Source organism: Salmo salar, chromosome 29, assembly GCF_965601325.2.
Source record: "Salmo salar chromosome 29, fSalSal1, whole genome shotgun sequence".
Lineage (NCBI taxonomy): Eukaryota > Metazoa > Chordata > Actinopteri > Salmoniformes > Salmonidae > Salmo > Salmo salar.
The window spans coordinates 6,306,633-6,329,729 of record NC_138319.1 but is presented as its reverse complement, the minus strand read 5'-3'; the positions used below and the strand labels follow the sequence as shown (position 1 = coordinate 6,329,729).

At 43.1% G+C, this 23,097-nt stretch overlaps 1 protein-coding gene across 1 annotated transcript in view; it reads left to right on the top strand.

Annotated features, from left to right (window-relative positions):
* LOC106590053 (cadherin-12) overlaps positions 1-23,097 on the top strand; it is a 230,390-nt gene that overhangs the window by 119,144 nt on the left and 88,149 nt on the right. The window lies entirely within an intron of this gene.

The following is a 23,097-nucleotide window of genomic DNA, read 5'->3' as shown; positions in this document are numbered from 1 at the left end:
CGAGTGTGCAGAGAGTGGGGAAGCAAGTTCAGGGAGTGAGTGTTTTAATAAATAAAAGAAACAATGAACACGAAACACAAATGCACCGACATGAAAACAGAGTCAATAACACCTGAGGAAAGAACAAAGGGGAGTGACAGATATAGGGAATATAATCAAGGAGGTGATGGAGTCCAGGTGAGTGTCATGTGCAGGTGCGAGAGACGATGGTCACAGGTGCTGGATAATCAGCAGCCTGATGACCTAGAGGCTGGAGAGGGAGAATACGTGACAGTATCCTAAATGACATTTTAAAATATACAGACAAATTCCAATTAGCTATACTTCACATCATCCTCAGCTCTGGCATCTTCCCCAATATTTGGAACCAAGGACTGATCACCCAAATCCACAAAAGTGGAGACAAATTTGACCCAAATAACTACCGGGGGATATGCGTAAACAGCAACCTTTGGGAAAATCCTCTGCATTATCATTAACCTCTCTAGGGTAGGTGGCACCAAATCGTCCCACCTACGTAACAGCCAGTGTAATCCCGTGGCGCGTTATTCAAAAACCTAAAAAATGCAAAAACTTCAATTTTTCAAACATATGACTATTTTACACCATTTTAAAGACAAGACTCTCGTTAATCTAACCACACTGTCCGATTTCAAAAAGTCTTTACAACGAAAGAAAAACATTAGATTATGTCAGCAGAGTACCCAGCCAGAAATAATCAGACACCCATTTTTCAAGCTAGCATATAATGTCACATAAACCCAAACCACAGCTAAATGCAGCACTAACCTTTGATGATCTTCATCAGATGACAACCCTATGACATTATGTTATACAATACATGCATTTTTTTTTCAATCAAGTTCATATTTATATCAAAAACCAGCTTTTTACATTAGCATGTGACTAGCATGTGACTAGCATTCCCACCGAACACTGCCGGTGAATTTACTAAATGACTCACGATAAACGTTCACAAAAAGCATAACAATTATTTTAAGAATTATAGATACAGAACTCCTCTATGCACTCGATATGTCCGATTTTAAAATAGCTTTTCGGTGAAAGCACATTTTCCAATATTCTCAGTAGATAGCCCGGCATCACAGGGCTAGCTATTTAGACACCCAGCAAGTTTGGCACTCACCAAAGTCAGATTTACTATAAGAAATGTTTTATTACCTTTGCTTTTCTTCATCAGAATGCACTCCCAGGACTTCTACTTCAATAACAAATGTTGGTTTGGTTCAAAATAATCCATAGTTATATCCAAACAGCGGCGTTTTGTTCATGCGTTCAAGACACTATCCGAAAGGGTAAATAAGGGTGATGAGCATGGCGCAATTCGTGACAAAAATTTTCTAAATATTCCATTACCGTACTTCGAATCAACTGCTGTTTAAAATCAATTTTTATGCCATTTTTCTCATTAAAAAAGCGATAATATTCCGACCTGGAATCTGCGTTTAGGTAAACAGACGAAAGAAAATAAAGCATGGGGTCGACTCGGGCACGCGCCTAAGCCCATAGTACTCTGATCGGCCACTTGCCAAAAGCGATAATGTGTTTCAGCCAGAGGCTGCCTCGATATCGTTCAGCTTTTTCCCGGGCTCTGAGAGCCTATGGGAGCCGTAGGAAGTGTCACGTTAGAGCAAAGATCCCCAGTCTTCAATAAAAAGAGCCAAGATGAAACACAACTTGTCAGACAGGCCACTTCCTGCATGGAATCTTCTCAGGTTTTGGCCTGCGATTTGAGTTCTGTTATACTCACAGACACCATTCAAACAGTTTTAGAAACTTTAGGGTGTTTTCTATCCAAAGCCAATAATTATATGCATATTCTAGTTACTGGGCAGGAGTAGTAACCAGATTAAATCGGGTACGTTTTTTATCCGGCCGTGTCAATACTGCCCTCTAGCCCTAACAGGTTAACAGTAGACTTGTACATTTCCTCATTGAAAACAATGTACTGAGCAACTGTCAAATTGGCTTGAAACCAAATTACTGTACGACAGACCACATATTCACCCTGCACACCCTTGACAAACAAATCAAAACAAAGGCAAAGTATTCTCATGCTTTGTTGATTTCAAAAAAGCTTTAGACTCAATTTGGCACGAGGGCCTGCTATACAAATTTATGGAAAGTGTTGTTGGGGGAAAAATATGCAACGTTATAAAATCCATTTATACAAACAACAAGAGTGTGGTTAAAATTGGCAAAAACCATTTTTTTCCCCACAGGGCTGGGGGGTGAGACAGGGATGCAGCTTAAGCCCCACCCTCTTCAAAGTATATATCAAAGAATTGGCGAGGGCATTAGAAGGGTCTGCAGCACCCGGCCTCACCCTACTAGAATCTGAAGTAAAATGTCTACTGTTTTCTGATGTTCTGGTGCTTCTCTCCCCAACCAAGGAGGACCTACATCAGCACCTAAATCTACTGCACAGCTTCTGTCAGACCTGGGCCCTGACAGTAATTCTCAGTAAGACAAAAATAATGGTGTTTCAAAACAAGTCCAGTTACCAGGACCACGAATACAAATTCCACCTAGACATCATTGCCATAACGCACACAAAAAACGATACGTACCTCGGCCTAAACATCAGCGCCACAGGTAACTTCCACAAAGCTGTGAACGATCTGAGGGACAAGGCAAGAAGGGCCTTCTATACCATTGAAAGGAAACCAATTAGGATCTGGCTAAAAATACTTGAATCACTTATAGAACCCATTGCCCTTTATGGTTGTGAGGTCTGGGGTCTGCAAAACCAACCAAGAATTCACAAAATGGGACAAACACCAAATTGAGACTCCACATGCAGAATTCTGCAAAAATATACAACGTAAAACACCAAATAATGCATGCAGAGCAGAATTAGGCCGATACCCACTAATTATCAAAATCCAGAATAGAGCCGTTAAATTCTACAACCACCTAAAAGGAAGCGAATTCCTAAACCTTCCATAACAAAGCCATCACCTACAGAGAAATTAACCTGGAGAAGAGCCTCCTAAGCAAGCTGGTGCTGCAGCTTTGTTCACAAACAGACCCCACAGAGCCCCAGGACAGCAACACAATTAGACCCAACCAAATCATGAGAAAACAAAAAGATAATTACAAAGAATTTACAAAACACTAAGCAAACTAGAATGCTATTTGGCCTTAAACAGACAGTACACAGTGGCAGAATACCTGTCCATTGTGACTGACCCAAAATTAAGGAAATCTTTGACTATGTACAGACTCAGTGAGCATAGCCTCGCTATTAAGAATGGACGCCGAAGGCAGACCTGGCTCTCAAGAGAAGACGGCCTATGTGTACACTGCCCACAAAAGGAGGTGGAAACTGAGCTGCACTTCCTAATCTCCTGCCAAATGTATGACTTTAACAGAGACACATATTTCCCTCAGATTACACAGACCCACAAATAATTTGAAAACAAATCCAATTTTGATAAACTCCCATACCTATTGGGTGAAATACCACAAGTGTGCAATCACAGCAGTAAGATTTGTGACCTGTTGCCAAAAGAAAAGCCAACCAGTGAAGAACAATCACCATTGAAAATACAACTTATATTTATGTTTATTTATTTAACTATTTGCACGTCATTACAACAATGTATATATACAGAATGACATTTGAAAAGTCTTTATTCTTTTGGAACATTTACAATTGTAATGTTTACTGTACAATTTTTATTGTTTATTCCACTTTTGTTTATTGTCTCTTTCACTTGATTTGGCAATGTAAACATATTTCCCCCATGCCAACAATGCCCCTTAAATTTAAATTGAATTTGAGAGTGAGAGAGAGAGAGACATTTTGGCCCCTCACAGGGGGAAAGGGTATACTGGCTCCTGTCCTTCGTGTTTTGTTGGACCATTTGCCATGCTGCCAGAGGTGACAGAGAGCACAAATTAGGGCAGATCCTACATCTACGTCCTAAACTGTCATGTCTTAGCCATTGGCTTCCTACACCAGTAATATAGCGTCTTGAGAGAGAATTCACTCCCCTTGGCATTTTTCCTATTTTGCTGCCTTACAACCTGGAATTAAAATAGATTTTTGGGGGTTTGTATCATTTGATTTACACAACATGTCTACCACTTTGAAGATAGATGCAAAATATTTTTTATTGTGAAACAAACAAAATAAGACAAAAAAACTGAACTTGAGCGTGCATAACTATTCACCCATCAAAAGTCAATACTTTGTAGAGCCACCTTTTGCAGCAATTAAAGCTGCAAGTCTCTTGGGGTATGTCTCTATAAGCTTGGCACATCTAGCCGCTGAGATTTTTGCCCATTCTTCAAGGCAAAACTGCTCCAGCTCCTTCAAGTTGGATGGGTTCCGCTGGTTTACAGCAATATTTTAGTCATACCACAGATTCTCAATTGGATTGAGGTCTGGGCTTTGACTAGGCCATTCCAAGACATTTAAATGTTTCCCCTTAAACTACTCGAGTGTTGCTTTAGCAGTATGCCTAGGGCTCATTTCTGTATTTTGAATTTGGTGCTCTGCAATTTCACCGGATGTTGTCGAGGCACACCTGCGCCAGAGAGGTTAAGCCTCTCGAGTGTTGCTTTAGCAGTATGCTTAGGGTCATTATCCTTCTGGAAGGTAAACATCTGTCCCAATCACAAATCTCTGGAAGACTGAAACAGGTTTCCTTAAAGAATTTCCCTATATTTAGCGCTATCCATCATTCCTTCAATTCTGACCAGTTTCCCAGTCCCTGCCAATGAAAAACATCCCTACAGCATGATGCTGCCACCACCATGCTTCACTGTGGAGATGGTGTTCTTGGGGTGATGAGAGATGTTGGGTTTGCGCCAGATATAGCGTTTTCCTTGATGGCCAAAAAGCTATATTTGTCTCATCGTACCAGAATACCTTCTTCCATATTTTGGGGAGTCTACCACATGCCTTCTGGCGAACAAAAACTTGTTTGCTTATTTTTTTATTTTCTGGCCACTCTTCCGTAAAGCCCAGCTCTGTGGAGTGTACGGCTTAAAGTGGTCCTATGGACAGAAACTCCATCTCCGCTTTGGAGCTTTGGAGCTCCTTCAGTGTTATCTTTGGTCTCTTTGTTGCGCCTCTACTTACTGCCCTCCTTGCCTGGTCTGTGAGTTTTGGTGGGTGGCCCTCTCTTGGCAGGTTTGTTGGGGTGCCATATTCTTTCAATTTTGTAATAATGGATTTAATGGTGCTCCGTTGGATGTTCAACATTTATGATATTTTTTTATAACCCAACCCTGATCTGTACTTCTCCACAACTTTGTCCATGACCTGTTTGGAGAGCTCCTTGGTCTTCATGGTACCGCTTGCTTGGTGGTGCCCCTTGCTTAGTGGTGTTGTGGACTCTGGGGCCATTCAGAACAGGTGTATAAATACTGAGATCATGTGACAGATCATGTGACACTTAGATTGCACACAGGTGGACTTGATTTAACTAATTATGTCACTTCTGAATGTAATTGGTTGCACCAGATCTTATTTAGGGGCTTTTTAGCAAAGGGGATGATTATTTACGCACCACTTTTCCATTTTTAGAATTTTTTGGAAAAAGAATTTTTTTCATTTCACTTCACCAATTGGACTATTTTGTGTATGTCCATTACATGAAATCCAAAAACAATTCAATTTAAATTGCAGGTTGTAATGCAACAAAATAGGAAAAATGCCAAGGGGGATGAATACTTTTGCAAGGCACTGTACATGAATTGAACTATCATTTTAATATGGTGAAACTATTCATCTGATAATCTAATCATAGTGTAAAAGCAGGTGAGCTAGTTGTACTCTTTTTGGCGCTTTTCTGGTATTTTGTATTGGAAAACTGACGGGTTTGAGCATAACACGTAAAACCTGTGACCATAGATAGAAAATGTGAAATGCAGCATCATATGATGCAAAATGCATCATACATGGAGGATTTCTGTATTTTGAAGGTTACATATCTTGAAAACTTGATTGGTGACAAGCAAAACGTTTTAGGGCTATGTCAACTATGGACTAATGAAACAAATACCAAACATATATTTTGGGTGGACATTTCCTTTTAAATGATGTTGTCAACCCTATTATGGTCAACCCTGTTACGGTCAACCCTGTTACTTTATTTGGCACTTAATATATTCTTTTTTTTGGTGGGGGGGTGTTTTTAAAGAAATTCAACATGTGCTTTTTATGACAGAATGTTAATATTAGGTGAAATCAGACAAAGTTACACTTCTCAAAAGGCCTACAGTGTACTAGCTTGCTACCTTCTGAGCTCCTCCACTGCAGTATTTAAGCCTTGTTCATATTGCTCTCAGCTGAAGCCATGTCACATGAGATGATGCCTCCGTATAATCCCGGTTTCGGCAATCCAATTATTGCGTTTTCTACAGAGGTTGGTTAAATTTACCACTTTAATCACTGGAATCAATCAATATGCGGCTCTACTGCATGACCAATAAATGAGGGAGCAGAGCAGCAGCCTCTGTTGAAAATCCTGCAGGAGAGACCCAGGCAGGCTGCTCATAACCATGAACAGAACAAGCTCCACAGCAGAGTTGAATATCTGCTTCCCAAATGGCACCTTACTCCCTAGTGTACTACTTTTGATCAGAGCCGAAAGGGGTCTATAGGGTGCCATTTGTGATTAACTGTAGTATTACAGCATCGTCAGTAAAACAATATGCATGCACTGTAACACACTATTCACACAGGGCATTATTAAAATGGCCCTTCAGAATCTCTTTATAACTGTATAAGCCAGCCTCACATGGTAATACTGTATTTTCATGTCTAAAACAGACTAGATGTGTCATGTCCTGACCAGTAAAAGGGGTTGTTTGTTATTATAGTTTGGTCAGGGTGTGGCAGGGGGTGTTTGTTTAGGGTGTTAAGGTTTTTTTTGTTTAATGTTCTATGTTTGTGTATTTCTATGCTCGTTCATTGGTTTGACCTTCAATTGGAGGCAGCTGTTTCTCGTTGGTGTTTTGTCCATGGGATTTGTGGCTAGTTGTTTCTCTGTATAGTCATTTTGTCCTTACGAAACTGTTTTTTTGTCGTTGTTTTGTTTCAGTGTTTTGTATCACGTTCTTTCTTTAACCTCTTATGGCTAGGGGGCAGTATTTTCACGGCTGGATAAAAAACGTACCCGATTTAATCTGGTTACTAATCCTACCCAGTAACTAGAATATGCATATACTTATTATATATGGATAGAAAACACCCTAAAGTTTCTAAAACTGTTTGAATGGTGTCTGTGAGTATAACAGAACTCAAATGGCAGGTCAAAACCTGAGAGATTCCTTTACAGGAAGTGGCCTGTCTGACCATTTCTGGAACTTCTTTTCCATCTCTATCTTTTACTAAGGATCTCTGCTCTAACGTGACACTTCCTACGTCGTCCATAGGCGCTCAGAGCCCGGGAAAAACCTGAATGTCGTCATCCCAGCCCCAGGCTGAAACACATTATCGCCTTTCTCAAGTGGCCGATCAAGGGACTGTGGGCTTAGGCGCGTAACCTGAGTGCCCCCGTCTTTGTGATTTTTTTCCTCTGTTTGCCGAAAAGGAGATTCCCGGTCGGAATATTATCGCTTTTCTACGAGAAAAATGGCATAAAAATTTATTTTAAACAGCGGTTGACATGCTTCGAAGTACGGTAATGGAATATTTAGAATTTTTTTGTCACGAATTGCGCCATGCGCACGACCCTTCTTTACCATTTCGGATAGTGTCTGGAACGCACGAACAAAACGCCGCTATTCGGATATAACGATGGATTATTTTGGACCAAACCAACATTTGCTATTGAAGTAGCAGTCCTGGGAGTGCATTCTGACGAAGACAACAAAGGTAATGAAACTTTTGTAATAGTAAATCGGAGTTTGATCAGGGCTAAACTTGGTCGGTGTCTAAATGGCTAGCCGTGATGGCTGGGCTATCTACTGAGAATATTGCAAAATGTACTTTCACCGAAAAGCTATTTTAAAATCGGACATATCGAGTGTATAGAGGAGTTCTGTATCTATAATTCTTAAAATAATTGTTACGTTTTTTGTGAACGTTTATCGTGAGTAATTTAGTAAATTCACCGGATGTTTGCGGGGGGTATGCTAGTTCTGAACGTCACATGCTAATGTAAAAAGCTGTTTTTTGATATAAATATGAACTTGATTGAACAAAACATGCATGCATTGTATAACATAATGTCCTAGGGTTGTCATCTGATGAAGATCATCAAAGGTTAGTGCTGCATTTAGCTGTGGTTTTGTTTTTTGTGACATTATATCCTAGCTTGATAAATGGGTGTCTGATTATTTCTGGCTTGGTACTCTGCTGACATAATCTAATGTTTTGCTTTCGCTGTAAAGCCTTTTTGAAATCGGACAGTGTGGTTAGATAAAGGAGAGTCTTGTCTTTAAAATGCTGTGAAATAGTCATATGTTTGAAAAATTGAAGTTTTTGTATTTTTGAGGAATTTGTAATTCGCGCCACGCCTATCATTGGATATTGGAGCAGGTGTTCCGCTAGCGGAACGTCTAGATGTAAGAGGTTTTAAATAAAGAAAAAGATGAGCATACACATTCCCGCTGCATTTTGGTCCCATCTTTACGACAAACGTGACAGAACTACCCACCAACAACGGACCAAGCAGCGGCGGATGGAGCAGCAGAGGTATTTGGAATCGTGGACATGGGAGGACATTTTGGACGGGGCAGGACCTTGGCACCAGGCTGGGGAGTACCGGCGACCTAAGGAGGAGCTGGAGGCAGCCAAGGCGGAAAGGCGTCATTATGAGGCATTATACGCACAGATTGGCAAGTGTGAGAGGCAGCCCCAAGAAATGTTTTGGGGGGGCACACGGGAAGAGTGAGCCCCTCACAAGTGCCGTGCTAGAGTGAGCACTCAGCCAGAAGGGGTTGTGTGCTCCAGACCTCCAGTGCTTAATCATGGCCCAATGTATCCCGCTCCTCGCACTAGCCTTGTGGTGCGTGTCTCTAGTCTGGCACCTACAAAGCCAGCCCCACGCGCTAGGCTTCCAGTGCGTCAGTCCAGTCCAGTACGTCCTGTTCCTGCTCCTCGCACTAGCCTTGGGGTGCGTGTCTCCAGTCTGGTACCTCCAGTACCAGCCCCACGCACCAGGCCTCCAATGTGTCAGCCCATTCCAGTTCGTCCTGCTCCTGCTCCTCGCACTAGGCCTGTGGTGTGTTTCTCCAGTCTGGTACCTCCAGTACCAGCCCCACGCACCAGGCCTCCAGTGCGTCAGTCCCGTCCAGAGCTTCCGACGACAGTACCCCGTCCAGAGCTTCCGGCGACAGTTCCCCGTCCAGAGCTTCTGGCGACAGTTCCCCGTCCAGAGCTTCCGGCGACAGTGCCCCGTTTAGAGCTTCCGGCGATGTTCTACAGTCCGGAGCCTGCAGAGACGGCCCACAGACAGTTTCCCGTCCAGTGCTTCCGGCGATGTTCTACAGTCCGGAGCCTGCAGAGACGGCCCACAGTCCAGAGCCGGCGCAGCCAGAGTCGCCCTCCAGTCCGGAACCGGCGCAGCCAGAGTCTCCCTCCAGTCCGGAGCTCCCAGAGTCGCCCTCCAGTCCGAGGTCTCCAGCGACGCGCATCAGGCCTAGGTCTCCAGCGACGCGCATCAGGCCTAGGTCTCCAGCGACGCGCATCAGGCCTAGGTCTCCAGCGACGCGCATCAGGCCGAGGTCTCCAGCGACGCGCCTCAGGCCGAGGTCTCCAGCGACGCGCCTCAGGCCGAGGTCTCCAGCGACATGCCTCAGCCCGAGGTCTCCAGCGACGCGCCTCAGCCCGAGGTCTCCAGCGACGCGCTTTAGCCCTGAGTCTTCAGCGGGGGTGGACAGGTTAGGTTGGGGACTAAGGCCGGGGCCTAAGCCACCTCCGTAGTTGGAGGATTGGGGGTGGGGGGGGTGTAGCACGGGAGCCGTCTGTGACGGTAGCCACCCTCCTTTCCCTCCCTTTGGTTTTGGATGTGTGTTTTGTTTTTGGGGTTATTGTATTAGGTTTTGTTTTGTTGTTTCAGGTGCATCCGGGGTCTGCACCTTTGGGGGGGGGGGGGGGTACTGTCACGTCCTGACCAGTAAAAGGGGTTAATTGTTATTATAGTTTGGTCAGGGAGTGGCAGGGGGTGTTTGTTTAGGGTGTTTCGTTTTTTTTGGTTAATGTTCTATGTTAGTGTATTTCTATGTTCGTTCTAGGTTTTCTATTTCTACATCTAGTTTATTGGTTTGACCTTCAATTGGAGGCAGCTGCTTCTCGTTGCCTCTAATTGAATGTCCTTTTTAATAGGGGTGTTTTGTCCATGGGATTTGTGGGTAGTTGTTTCTCTGTGTAGTCATGTTGACCTTACGAGACAGTTTTTTTGTCGTTGTTTTGTTTCAGTGTTTTGTATCACGTTCTTTCTTTAAATAAAGAAGAAGATGAGCATACACATTCCCGCTGCATTTTGGTCCCATCTTTACGACGAACGTGACAAGATGGGTCAATTATATGTTTACTGTGCATTTTGTCATGTTATACTGCTGGGATATTTCGAATACATACTTCTACTTTGCCCTCTGACTGCACTTGTTGACGGTGAGCAATCAAACATTATCATTATAACAAGCTAAAATTTTATTAATCTCTTAAAATAAACATTTGACGATATGATTATAATTATTATTCTGACTACATGTTTGTTATTATAGCTGCATGGTGTCAACAAGAGCGGAGCATCTCGCTAATTGTACCTATTGTGAGGAAGAAAGTGTGTTGCATCAAGGGGCTAATACCCGTCTGATACCCTGCAATGCACCAACTCAATATGGATTATCTCTGATCAAATTAAAAACCGTATTATTCTCGTAGCTAGTCATGTTGTATATTCCAAACATGTATCTCAGGTATCTAGAATATGTTTATGTATGGCAATAAATCTTGGCATAGTTCCACAGGTTGCTTACCAAATGGCACTCCATTGCCTTTATAGTGCACTACTTTGGACCAGGGTCTCTAGTCAAAAGTAGTGCACTATATAGGGAATATGGTGCCATTTGGGACGTTGTCTCACTGTCTGTCTAAACTACCCCTCAGCAAACCATAAAACCCCTTCAGATAGGGCTGCTTCATTGCTCATGTATATTATCGCCTCTCTCTCTGTGAATGTTTTAATTTTATTAGCCCGATTTCTGCAGAGTTGAATAACTGCTTCCCAAATGGCACCTTACTCCCTAGTGTACTACTTTTGATCAGAGCTGAAAGGGGTCTATAGGGTGCCATTTGTGATTAACTGTAGTATTACAGCATCGTCAGTAAAACAATATGCATGCACTGTAACACACTATTCACACAGGGCATTATTAAGATGGCCCTTCAGAATCTCTTCTTAACTGTATAAACCAGCTCCACATGGTAATACTGTATTTTCATGTCTAAAACAGACTAGATGGGTCAATTATATGTTTACTGTGCATTTTGTCATGTTATACCGCTGGCATATTTCGAATACATACTTCTACTTTGCCCTCAGTGACTGCACTTGTCCATGGTGAGCAATCAAACATTATCTTTATAACAAGCTAAAATTGTATTAATTTGACGATATGATTATTATTATTATTCTGACTACATGTTTGTTATTATAGCTGCATGGTATCAACAAGAGCAGAGCATCTCGCTAATTGTACCTATAGTGAGGAAGAAAGTGTGTAGCATCAAGGGGCTAATATCTGTCTGATACCCTGCAATGCACCAACTCAATATGGATTATCTCTGATCAAGTTAAAAAACAGTATTATTCTCGTAGCTAGTCATGTTGTATATTCCAAACATGTATCTCAGGTATCTAGAATATGTTTATGTATGGCATTAAATCTTGGCATAGTTCCATAGGTTGCTTACCAAATGGCACTCCATTGCCTTTATAGTGCACTACTTTGGACCAGGGCCTCTATTCAAAAGTAGTGCACTATATAGGGAAAATGGTGCCATTTGGGACGTAGTCTCACTGTCTGTCTAAACTACCCCTCAGCAAACCTTAAAACCCCTTCAGATAGGGCTGCTTCATCGCTCATGTATATTATCGCTTCTCTCTCTATGAATGTTTTGATTTTGTTAAACCGATTTCTGTTTGCCTTTTCGGGGGGAAGGCACAGTGATACCGAAACGTTGGTAAATACATATTACATTTCTGGGATTTTATATATGGAGTGTGCAATTTTAATAGTTTTTTGCCTTTTTAGGATTTACAAAATGATAACATTGTGTAAATCCCAAAAAGGCAAACAGAAGTGTACAAATGGGATTTACTAATGTGATAAATTGAACGCAGCGTACATAGGTCTGCATTTTATTGATTAGTGTGTTAAAACTTGGAAAAAAATGCACTGAGGCAGAACCGGTAGATCATTGGTGTCAAACTCATTTTTCCCCAGGGCCCGCATTCCTTTTCCCACAAGGTCCGGAGGGCTGCATAGATTTTTTAAAATATTTCTTCATTGTCAAAATTAGCAATACAGTGCATTCGGATTCACAAGATGGCGCCGACAGAGATGGCAGCTTCACTTCTAGTCCTTAGGAAACTTTGCAGTATTTTGTTTTTTTAGGTATTATTTCTTACATTTTTAGCCCAGAAAATCTTAAGTGTTATTACATACAGCCAGGAAGAACTATTGGATATCAGAGCGAAGTAAACTTACCAGCAGTACGACCAGGAATACGACTTTCCCAAAGCGGGTCCTTTGTCTGAACCACCCAGGGCATTTGAACTGATTCCAGAGGCTGACCCAAAACAACAACACCGGAGAATAGGTAGAGAGAGCGGTCTTCTGGTCAGACTTCAGAGGCGTGCACACCACCCACCGCTTATGAGTATATTTCTCACTAATGTCCTGTCTCTAGATAACAAGGTAGACAGAATTAGGGCAAGGGTTGCTTTCCAGAGAGACATCAGGGATTGTAACATACTCTGTTTCACGCAAACATGGCTCTCTCGGGATATGCTGTCGGAGTTGATACAGCCACCTGGATTCTTTGTGCGTTGCGCCGACAGGAATAAGCATCTCTCCTGGAAGAAGAAAGGCGGGGGTGTATGTTTCATGATTAACCTCTATGGGCTAGGTGGGACGCTTGTGGCGCGATTTTCAAAACCTTAAAAATCCTATTACTTCAATTTCTCAAACATATGACTATTTTACAGCCATTTAAAGACAAGACTCTCGTTAATCTAACCACACTGTCCGATTTCAAAAAGGCTTTACAACGAAAGCAAAACATTAGATTATGTCAGCAGAGTACCAAGCCATAAATAATCAGACACCCATTTTTCAAGCCAGCATATAATGTCACCAAAACCCAGAAGACAGCTAAATGCAGCACTCACCTTTGATGATCTTCATCAGATGACAACCCTAGGACATTATGTTATACAATACATGCATGTTTTGTTCAATCAAGTTCATATTTATATCAAAAACCAGCTTTTTACATTAGCATGTGACGTTCAGAACTAGCATACCCCCGCAAACTTCCGGGGAATTCGCTAACATTTTACTAAATTACTCACGATAAACGTTCACAAAAAGCATAACAATTATTTTAAGAATTATAGATACAGACCTCCTCTATGCACTCGATATGTCCGATTTTAAAATAGCTTTTTGGTGAAAGCACATTTTGCAATATTCTAAGTACATAGCCCAGGCATCACGGGCTCGCTATTTAGACACCCGGCAAGTTTAGCACTCACCATAATCATATTTACTATTATAAAAGTTTGATTACCTTTTGTTGTCTTCGTCAGAATGCACACCCAGGACTGCTACTTCAATAACAAATGTTGGTTTGGTCCAAAATAATCCATCGTTATATCTGAATAGCGGCGTTTTGTTCGTGCGTTCCAGACACTATCCGAAATAGTAAAGAAGTGTCGCGCGCATGGCGCAATTCGTGACAATAAAATTCTAAATATTCCATTACCGTACTTCGAAGCATGTCAACCGCTGTTTAAAATCAATTTTTACGACATTTTTCTCGTAGAAAAGCGATAATATTCCGACAGGGAATCTCCTTTTCGGCAAACAGAGGAAAAAATCCCAAAGGCGGGGGCGGTCGGGGTCACGCGCATAAGCCCAGTGTCCCTTGATCGGCCACTTGAGAAAGGCGATAATGTGTTTCAGCCTGGGGCTGGAATGACGACATTCTGTTTTTTCCCGGGCTCTGAGCGCCTATGGACGACGTGGGAAGTGTCACGTTAGAGCAGAGATCCTTAGTAAATGATAGAGATGGAAAAGAAGTTCAACAAATGGTCAGACAGGCCACTTCCTGTAAAGGAATCTCTCAGGTTTTGACCTGCCATTTGAGTTCTGTTATACTCACAGACACCATTCAAACAGTTTTAGAAAATTTACGGTGTTTTCTATCCATATGTAATAAGTATATGCATATTCTAGTTACTGGGTAGGAGTGGTAACCAGATTAAATCGGGTATGTTTTTTATCCAGCCGTGTCAATACTGCCCCCTAGCCCTAACAGGTTAACGACTCATGGTGCAATTGTAACAACATACAGGAACTGAAGTCCTTTTGATCAACTGACCTAGAATTCCTCACAATCAAATGCCGACCGTATTATCTCCCAAGGGAATTCTCCTCGGTTATCGTCACAGCCGTGTATATCCCCCCTCAAGCCGATACCCAGACAACCCTCAAGGAACTTCACTGGACTTTATGCAAACTGGAAACCATATATCCTAAGGCTGCATTTATTGTCTCTGGGGATTTGAACAAAGCAAATTTGAGGACAATGCTACCTAATTTTGATCAGCATGTTGACTGTAGCACTCGCTCTTGTAAAACACTGGATCACTGCTACTCTAACTTCCGCGATGCATACAAGGCCCTCCCCCGCCCTCCTTTTGACAAATCTGACCACGACTCCATTTTACTTCTCCCTTCTTATAGGCAGAAACTCAAACAGGATGTACCCATGCTAAGGACTATTCAACACTGGTCTGACCAATCGAAATCCACGCTTCAAGATTGTTTTGATCACGCGGACTGGGACATGTTCCAGGTAGCCTCAGAGAATAATATTGACATATACACTGATTCGGTGAGTGAGTTTATAAGGAAGTGTATAGCAGATGTACCAACTGTGACTATTAAAACCTACCCTAACCAGAAACCGTGGATCGATGGCAGCATTCGTGCAAAACTGAAAGCGAGAACCACCGCATTTAACCATGGAAAGGTGACTGGGAATATGGCCAAATACAAACAGTGTGGTTATTCCCCTCCACAAGGCAATCAAACAAGCGACATGTCAGTTTAGAGACAATGTGGAGTCGTAATTCAATGGCTCAGACACGAGACATATGTTGCAAGGTCTACAGAGAGTCACGGACTACAAAAGGAAAAACAGCCACGTCACGGACACTGACGTCTTGCTTCCAGACAAACTAAACACCTTCTTTGCCCGCTTTGAGGATAATACAGTGCCACCGACACGGCCCGCTACCAAAGCCTGTGGGCTCTCCTTCTCCGTGGCCGATGTGAGTGAGACATTTTAAATGTGTTGACCCTCGCAAGGCTGCCGGCCCAGACGGCTTCTCGAGCCGTGTCTTCAGAGCATGCGCAGACCAGCTGGCTGGTGTGTTTACGGACATTTTCAATCTATCCCTATCCCAGTCTGCTGTCCCCACATGCTTCAAGATGGCCACCATTGTTCCTGCACCCAAGAAGGCAAAGGTAACTGAACTAAATGACTATCGCCCCGTAGCACTCACTTCTGTCATCATGAAGTGCTTTGAGAGACTAGTCAAGGATCATATCACCTCCACCTTACCTGTCATCCTAGACCATGGGAGGGCAACTCCAGTCCTCGAGGGCCTGATTAATTCTAAACTGAAGATCATGATTAGGTGGTTATTGGAGTCAGGTGTGTTAGCTGGGGTTGGGGCAAAACTTTGACACCAATCAGGCCCTCGAAGACTGGAATTGCCCACCCCTGCCCTAGACCTACTTCAATTTGCTTACCGCCCCTTTCCAAGATGGTGTAGCAGTTCAGACGTTCTTTGTTCTCCTCCTGTCGTGTCCCGTGTATATATATATATATTTACATATTTTCTTCGCATATCTTTTTACATATTTTTTTCTAAAAACTCAACCTCAAAACACTCTCCTGCAACGCGCCTCACCAATTAAAAAAAAGAAAGTATTATTTACCTCAAATCTGAAATCCACAACAGAAGCTAGCCAGAAGTCAGCCATTTCACTGGCTAACGTTGGAGTTCAGCTAGCCATGGTTAGCGGTCCTCAGCTATCCATTAGCTCGAAAAGCTATCGCCAGTTTTTGTACAGCGCGACTCAGACCAGAGCATACGGGACCTATTCTCTCTCCATATCCCCGGATTTCTACCGCAGGCTCTGGACATTCACACCTGGATCTTGCAGCGAGCTAGCTACTACCTGAGTGACTATTGGCAAACGTCGGTCCTGGAGCTAACATAAATTAAATACGTCTATATACAATGTGAGCAAATGAGGTGAGATAAGGGAGGTAAAGGCAAAAAACGGCCATGGTGGCAAAGTAAATACAATATAGCAAGTAAAACACTGGAATGGTAGATTTGTAGTAGAAGAAAGTGCAAAGTAGAAATAGAAATAATGGGGTGCAAAGGAGCAAAATAAATTAAATAAATAAATACAGTAGGGGAAGCGGTAGTTGTTTGGGCTAAATTATAGATGGGCTATGTACAGGTGCAGTGATCTGTGAGCTGCTCTGACAGCTGGTGCTTAAAGCTAGTGAGGGAGATAAGTGTTTCCAGTTTCAGAGATTTTTGTAGTTCGTTCCAGTCATTGGCAGCAGAGAACTGGAAGGAGAGACAGCCAAAGGAGGAATTGGCTTTGGGGGTGACCAGAGAGATATACATGCTGGAGCGCGTGCTACAGGTGGGTGCTGCTATGGTGACCAGTGGCGGAGATAAGGGGGGACTTTACCTAGCAGGGTCTTGTAGATGACCTGGAGCCAGTGGGTTTGGCGATGATTATGAAGCGAAGGCCAGTCAACGAGAGCGTACAGGTCACAGTGGTGGGTAGTATATGGGGCTTTGGTGACAAAACGGATGGCACTGTGATAGACTGCATCTAGTTTGTTGAGTAGGGTATTGGAGGCTATTTTGTAAATGACATCGCCGAAGTCGAGGATCGGTAGGATGGTCAGTTTTACGAGGGTATGTTTGGCAGCATGAGTGAAGGATGCTTTGTTGCAAAATAGGAAGCCAATTCTAGATTTAACTTTGGATTGGAGATGTTTGATGTGAGTCTGGAAGGAGAGTTTACAGTCTAACCAGACACCTAGGTATTTCTAGTTGTCCACATATTCTAAGTCAGAACCGTCCAGAGTAGTGATGCTGGACAGGTGGGCAGGTGCAGGCAGCGATCGGTTGAAGAGCATACATTTAGTTTTACTTGTATTTAGGAGCAGTTGGAGGCCACGGAAGGAGAGTTGTATGGCATTGAAGCTCTTCTGGAGGGTTGTTAACACAGTGTCCAAGAAGGCCAGAAGTATACAGAATGGTGTCGTCTGTGTAGAGGTGGATCAGATAATCACCAGCAGCGAGAGCAACATCGTTGATGTATATAGAGAAAAGAGTCGGCCCGAGAATTGAACCCTGTGGCACCCCCATAGAGACTGCCAGAGGTCCGGACAACAGGCCCTCCGATTTGACACACTGAACTCTATCAGAGAAGTATTTGGTGAACCAGGCGATGCAATCATTTGAGAAACCAAGGCTATTGAGTCTGCCGATGAGGATGTGGTGATTGACAGAGTCGAAAGCTTTGGCCAGGTCAATGAATACGGCAGCACAGTATTGTTTCTTAATGATGGCAGTTACGATATCGTTTAGGACCTTTAGCGTGGCTGAGGTGCACCCATGACCAGCTCTGAAACCAGATTGCATAGCGGAGAAGGTGCGGTGGGATTCGAAATGGTCGGTAATCTGTTTGTTGACTTGGCTTTCGAAGACCTTAGAAAGGCATGGTAGGATGGATGTAGGTCTGTAGCAATTTGGGTCAAGAGTGTCCCCTCCTTTGAAGAGGGGGATGACAGCAGCTGCTTTCCAATCTATGGGAATCTCAGACGACACGAAAGAGAGGTTGAACAGGCTAGTAATAGGGGTTGCAATAATTTCAGCATTTATTTTAAGAAAGGGTCCAGATTGTCTAGCCCGGCTGATATGTAGGGGTCCAGATTTTGCAGCTCTTTCAGAACATCAGCTGAATGGATTTGGGAGAAGGAGAAATGGGGAAGGCTTGGGCGAGTAGCTGTGGGGGGCGCAGTGCTGTTGACTGCAGTAGGGGTAGCCAGGCGGAAAGCATGGCCAGCCGTAGAACAATGCTTATTGAAATTCTCAATTATAGTGGGTTTATCGGTGGTGACAGAGTTTCCTATCCTCAGTGCAGTGGGCATTTGGGAGGAGGTGTTCTTATTCTCCATGGACTTTACAATGTCCCAGAACTTTTTTGAATTTGTGTTGCAGGAAGCAAATTTCTGTTTGAAAAAGCTAGCCTTGGCTTTTCTAATGGCCTGTGTATATTGGTTTCTAACTTCCCTGAAAAGTTGCATATCACGGGGGCTGTTCGATGCTAATGCAGAACGCCACAGGATGTTTTTGTGTTGGTTAAGGGCAGTCAGGTCTGGGGAGAACCGAGGGCTATATCTGTTCCTGGTTCTACATTTTTTGAATGGGGCATGCTTATTTAAGATGGTGAGGAAGGAATTTTTTTTAAATAACCAGGCATCCTCTACTGACGGGATGAGGTCAATATCCTTCCAGGATACCAGGGCCAGGTCGATTAGAAAGGCTTGCTCGCTGAAATGTTTCATGGAGCATTTGACATGATGAGTGGAGGTTGTTTGACCGCTGACCCATTACGGATGCAGGCAATGAGGCAGTGATCGCTGAGATCTTGGTTGAAAACAGCAGAGGTGTATTTAGAGGGTAAGTTGGTTAGGATGATATCTATGAGGGTAGAGTTGGCTTTGGTCTATTACCTGACCTAGCTACTCTTCCCGTGTGCCCCCCCCAAAACATTTCTTGGGGCTGCCTCTCACACTTGCCAATTTTAGCCAGCTGAAGAGTTCCTTCAGCCACTCCTGGGCTACAACCACCTATCCGGACCTGTTTTTTTACTGCCGATGCGGAGCCCCATCGTGCCTACACGACTGGACCACCGACGTTATCTGCCCGAGGGAGTTATCCAACTGGCCCTCCGTCGCGACGTAACCTGAACCCACTATAATTGAGAATTTCAATAAGCATTTTTCTACGGCTGGCCATGGTTTCCACCTGGCTACCCCTACTGCAGTCAACAGCACTGCGCCCCCCACAGCTACTCGCCCAAGCCTTCCCCATTTCTCCTTCTCCCAAATCCATTCAGCTGATGTTCTGAAAGAGCTGCAAAATCTGGACCCCTACAAATCAGCCGGGCTAGACAATCTGGACCCTTTCTTAAAATAAATGCTTAAATTATTACAACCCCTATTACTAGCCTGTTCAACCTCTCTTTCGTGTCGTCTGAGATTCCCATAGATTGGAAAGCAGCTGCTGTCATCCCCCTCTTCAAAGGAGGGGACACTCTTGACCCAAATTGCTACAGACCTATATCCATCCTACCATGCCTTTCTAAGGTCTTCGAAAGCCAAGTCAACAAACAGATTACCGACCATTTCGAATCCCACCGTACCTTCTCCGCTATGCAATCAGGTTTCAGAGCTGGTCATGGGTGAACCTCAGACACGCTCAAGGTCCTAAATGATATCGTAACCGCCATCGATAAGAAACAATACTGTGCTGCCGTATTCATTGACCTGGCCAAAGCTTTCGACTCTGTCAATCACCACATCCTCATCGGCAGACTCAATAGCCTTGGTTTCTCAAACGATTGCATCGCCTGGTTCACCAACTACTTCTCTGATAGAGTTCAGTGTGTCAAATCGGAGGGCCTGTTGTCCGGACCTCTGGCAGTCTCTATGGGGGTGCCACAGGGTTCAATTCTCGGGCCGACTCTTTTCTCTATATACATCAATGATGTTGCTCTCGCTGCTGGTGATTCTCTGATCCACCTCTACGCAGACGACACCATTATGTATACTTCTGGCCCTTCTTTGGACACTGTGTTAACCTCTTGGGGCTAGGTGGGACGCTAGCGTGCCACCCGTGGTGCACTCCATCAACAGCAGGTGCATTTCAAGAGCGGCAAATTTGAATCCAAATAAATGTCAAAATTCAAATTTTTCAAAAATACAACTATGTTACACCATTTGAAAGATAAACATCTCCTTAATCTAACCACGTTTTACGATTTCAAAAAGGTTTTACGGCGAAAGCATAAATTTAGAGTATGTTAGGACAGTACATTTACAAGAGTTGTGTGTAATGTTTTGTCAAGTCAAAGACAGGGTCACCAAAACCATAAAACCAGCTAAAATGATACACTAACCTTTTACAATCTCCATCAGATGACACTCCTAGGACATTATGTTAGACAATGCATGCATTTTTAGTTCTATCAAGTTGATATTTATATCCAAAAACAGCGTTTTACTATGGCATTGATGTTGAGGAAATCGTTTCCCTCCAATAACCGGCAGTCAAGTCAGCGTCACAAATTAAATAATTAAAATTAGAAAACATTGGTAAAATATTATATTGTCATTTAAAGAATTATAGATTTACATCTTTTGAACGCAATCAACTTGCCAGATTTAAAAATAACCTTACTGGGAAATCACACTTTGCAATAATCTGAGCACTGTGCCCAGAAAAATACGCGTTGCGATACAGACTAGACGTCATGTTGGGGAGATCTAAAATCGAAAATACTATGTAAATAATCCATTACCTTTGATTCTCTTCATCAGATGTCACTTCCAGGTATCACAGGTCCATAACGAATGTAGTTTTGTTCAAAAAAGCTCATCATTTATGTCCAAAAATCTCCGTCTCGTTAGCACATGATGTAAGCCAGCCGGACTTCTCGTCATGAACGAGGGGAAAAAATATATTTCCGTTCGTTCAAACATGTCAAACGTTGTATAGCATAAATCATTAGGGCCTTTTTTAACCAGAACATGAATAATATTCAAGGTGGACGAATGCATACTCTTTTATAACGTATTGGAACGAGGGTACCCAACATGAAGTAGCGCGCCAGGTGTCTAATGGGACATCACCGTTCCATGGCTCTTGTTCGGTCAGATCTCCCTCCAGAAGACTCAAAACACTTTGTAAAGGCTGGTGACATCTAGTGGAAGCAATAGGAAGTGCCAAAATATTCCTAAACCCCTGTGTTTTTCAATGGGATAGGTTTAAAGTCAATACAACACATCAGGTATCCACTTCCTGTCAGAAAATGTCTCAGGGTTTTGCCTGCCAAATGAGTTCTGTTATACTCACAGACACCATTCAAACAGTTTTGGAAACTTTAGAGTGTTTTCTATCCATATATAATAAGTATATGCATATTCTAGTTACTGGGTAGGATTAGTAACCAGATTAAATCGGGTACATTTTTTTTATCCAGACGTGCAAATGCTGCCCCCTAGACCCAACAGGTTAACAACCCTCCAGACGAGCTTCAATGCCATACAACTCTCCTTCCGTGGCCTCCAACAGCTCCTAAATACAAGTAAAACTAAATGCATGCTCTTCAACCGATTGCTGCCTGCACCTGCCCGCCTGTCCAGCATCACTACTCTGGACGGTTCTGACTTAGAATATGTGGACAACTACAAATACCTAGGTGTCTGGTTAGACTGTAAACTGTCCTTCCAGACTCACATCAAACATCTCCAATCCAAAGTTAAATCTAGAATTGGCTTCCTATTTTGCAACAAACATCCTTCACTCATGCTGCCAATCATACCGTCGTAAAACTGACCATCCTACCGATCCTCGACTTCGGCGATGTCATTTACAAAATAGCCTCCAATACCCTACTCAACAAACTGGATGCAGTCTATCACAGTGCCATCCGTTTTGTCACCAAAGCCCCATATACTACCTACCACTGCGACCTGTACGCTCTCGTTGGCTGGCCTTCGCTTCATAATCATCGCCAAACCCACTGGCTCCAGGTCATCTACAAGACCCTGCTAGGTAAAGTCCCCCCTTATCTCCGCCACTGGTCACCATAGCAGCACCCACCTGTAGCACGCGCTCCAGCATGTATATCTCTCTGGTCACCCCCAAAGCCAATTCCTCCTTTGGCTGTCTCTCCTTCCAGTTCTCTGCTGCCAATGACTGGAACGAACTACAAAAATCTCTGAAACTGGAAACACTTATCTCCCTCACTAGCTTTAAGCACCAGCTGTCAGAGCAGCTCACAGATCACTGCACCTGTACATAGCCCATCTATAATTTAGCCCAAACAACTACCGCTTCCCCTACTGTATTTATTTATTTAATTTATTTTGCTCCTTTGCACCCCATTATTTCTATTTCTACTTTGCACTTTCTTCTACTACAAATCTACCATTCCAGTGTTTTACTTGCTATATTGTATTTACTTTGCCACCAGGGCCGTTTTTTGCCTTTACCTCCCTTATCTCACCTCATTTGCTCACATTGTTTATTGACGTATTTTTCTACTGTATTATTGACTGTATGTTTGTTTTACTCCATGTGTAACTCTGTGTTGTTGTATGTTGTCGAACTGCTTTGCTTTATCTTGGCCAGGTCGCAATTGTAAATGAGAACTTGTTCTCAACTTGCCTACCTTGTTAAATAAATGTGAAATAAAAATAAATACATTTTAAAAAATAGGTCCACAGACGATGCAATCACCATCACAATGCACACTGTCCTATCCCATAGGAATACCGATGTAAGAATGCTGTTCATTGACTATGGCTTAGCATTCAACACCATAGCACACTCCAAGCTCATCATTAAGCTTGAGGTCCTGGGTCTCAACCCTGTTCAATTGGGTCATGGACTTCCTGACGGGCCGCCCTCAGGTGGTGAAGGTAGGACACAACATCTCCACTTCGCTGATCCTCAACACTTGGTTGCAACAAAGGGCGCGTGCTCA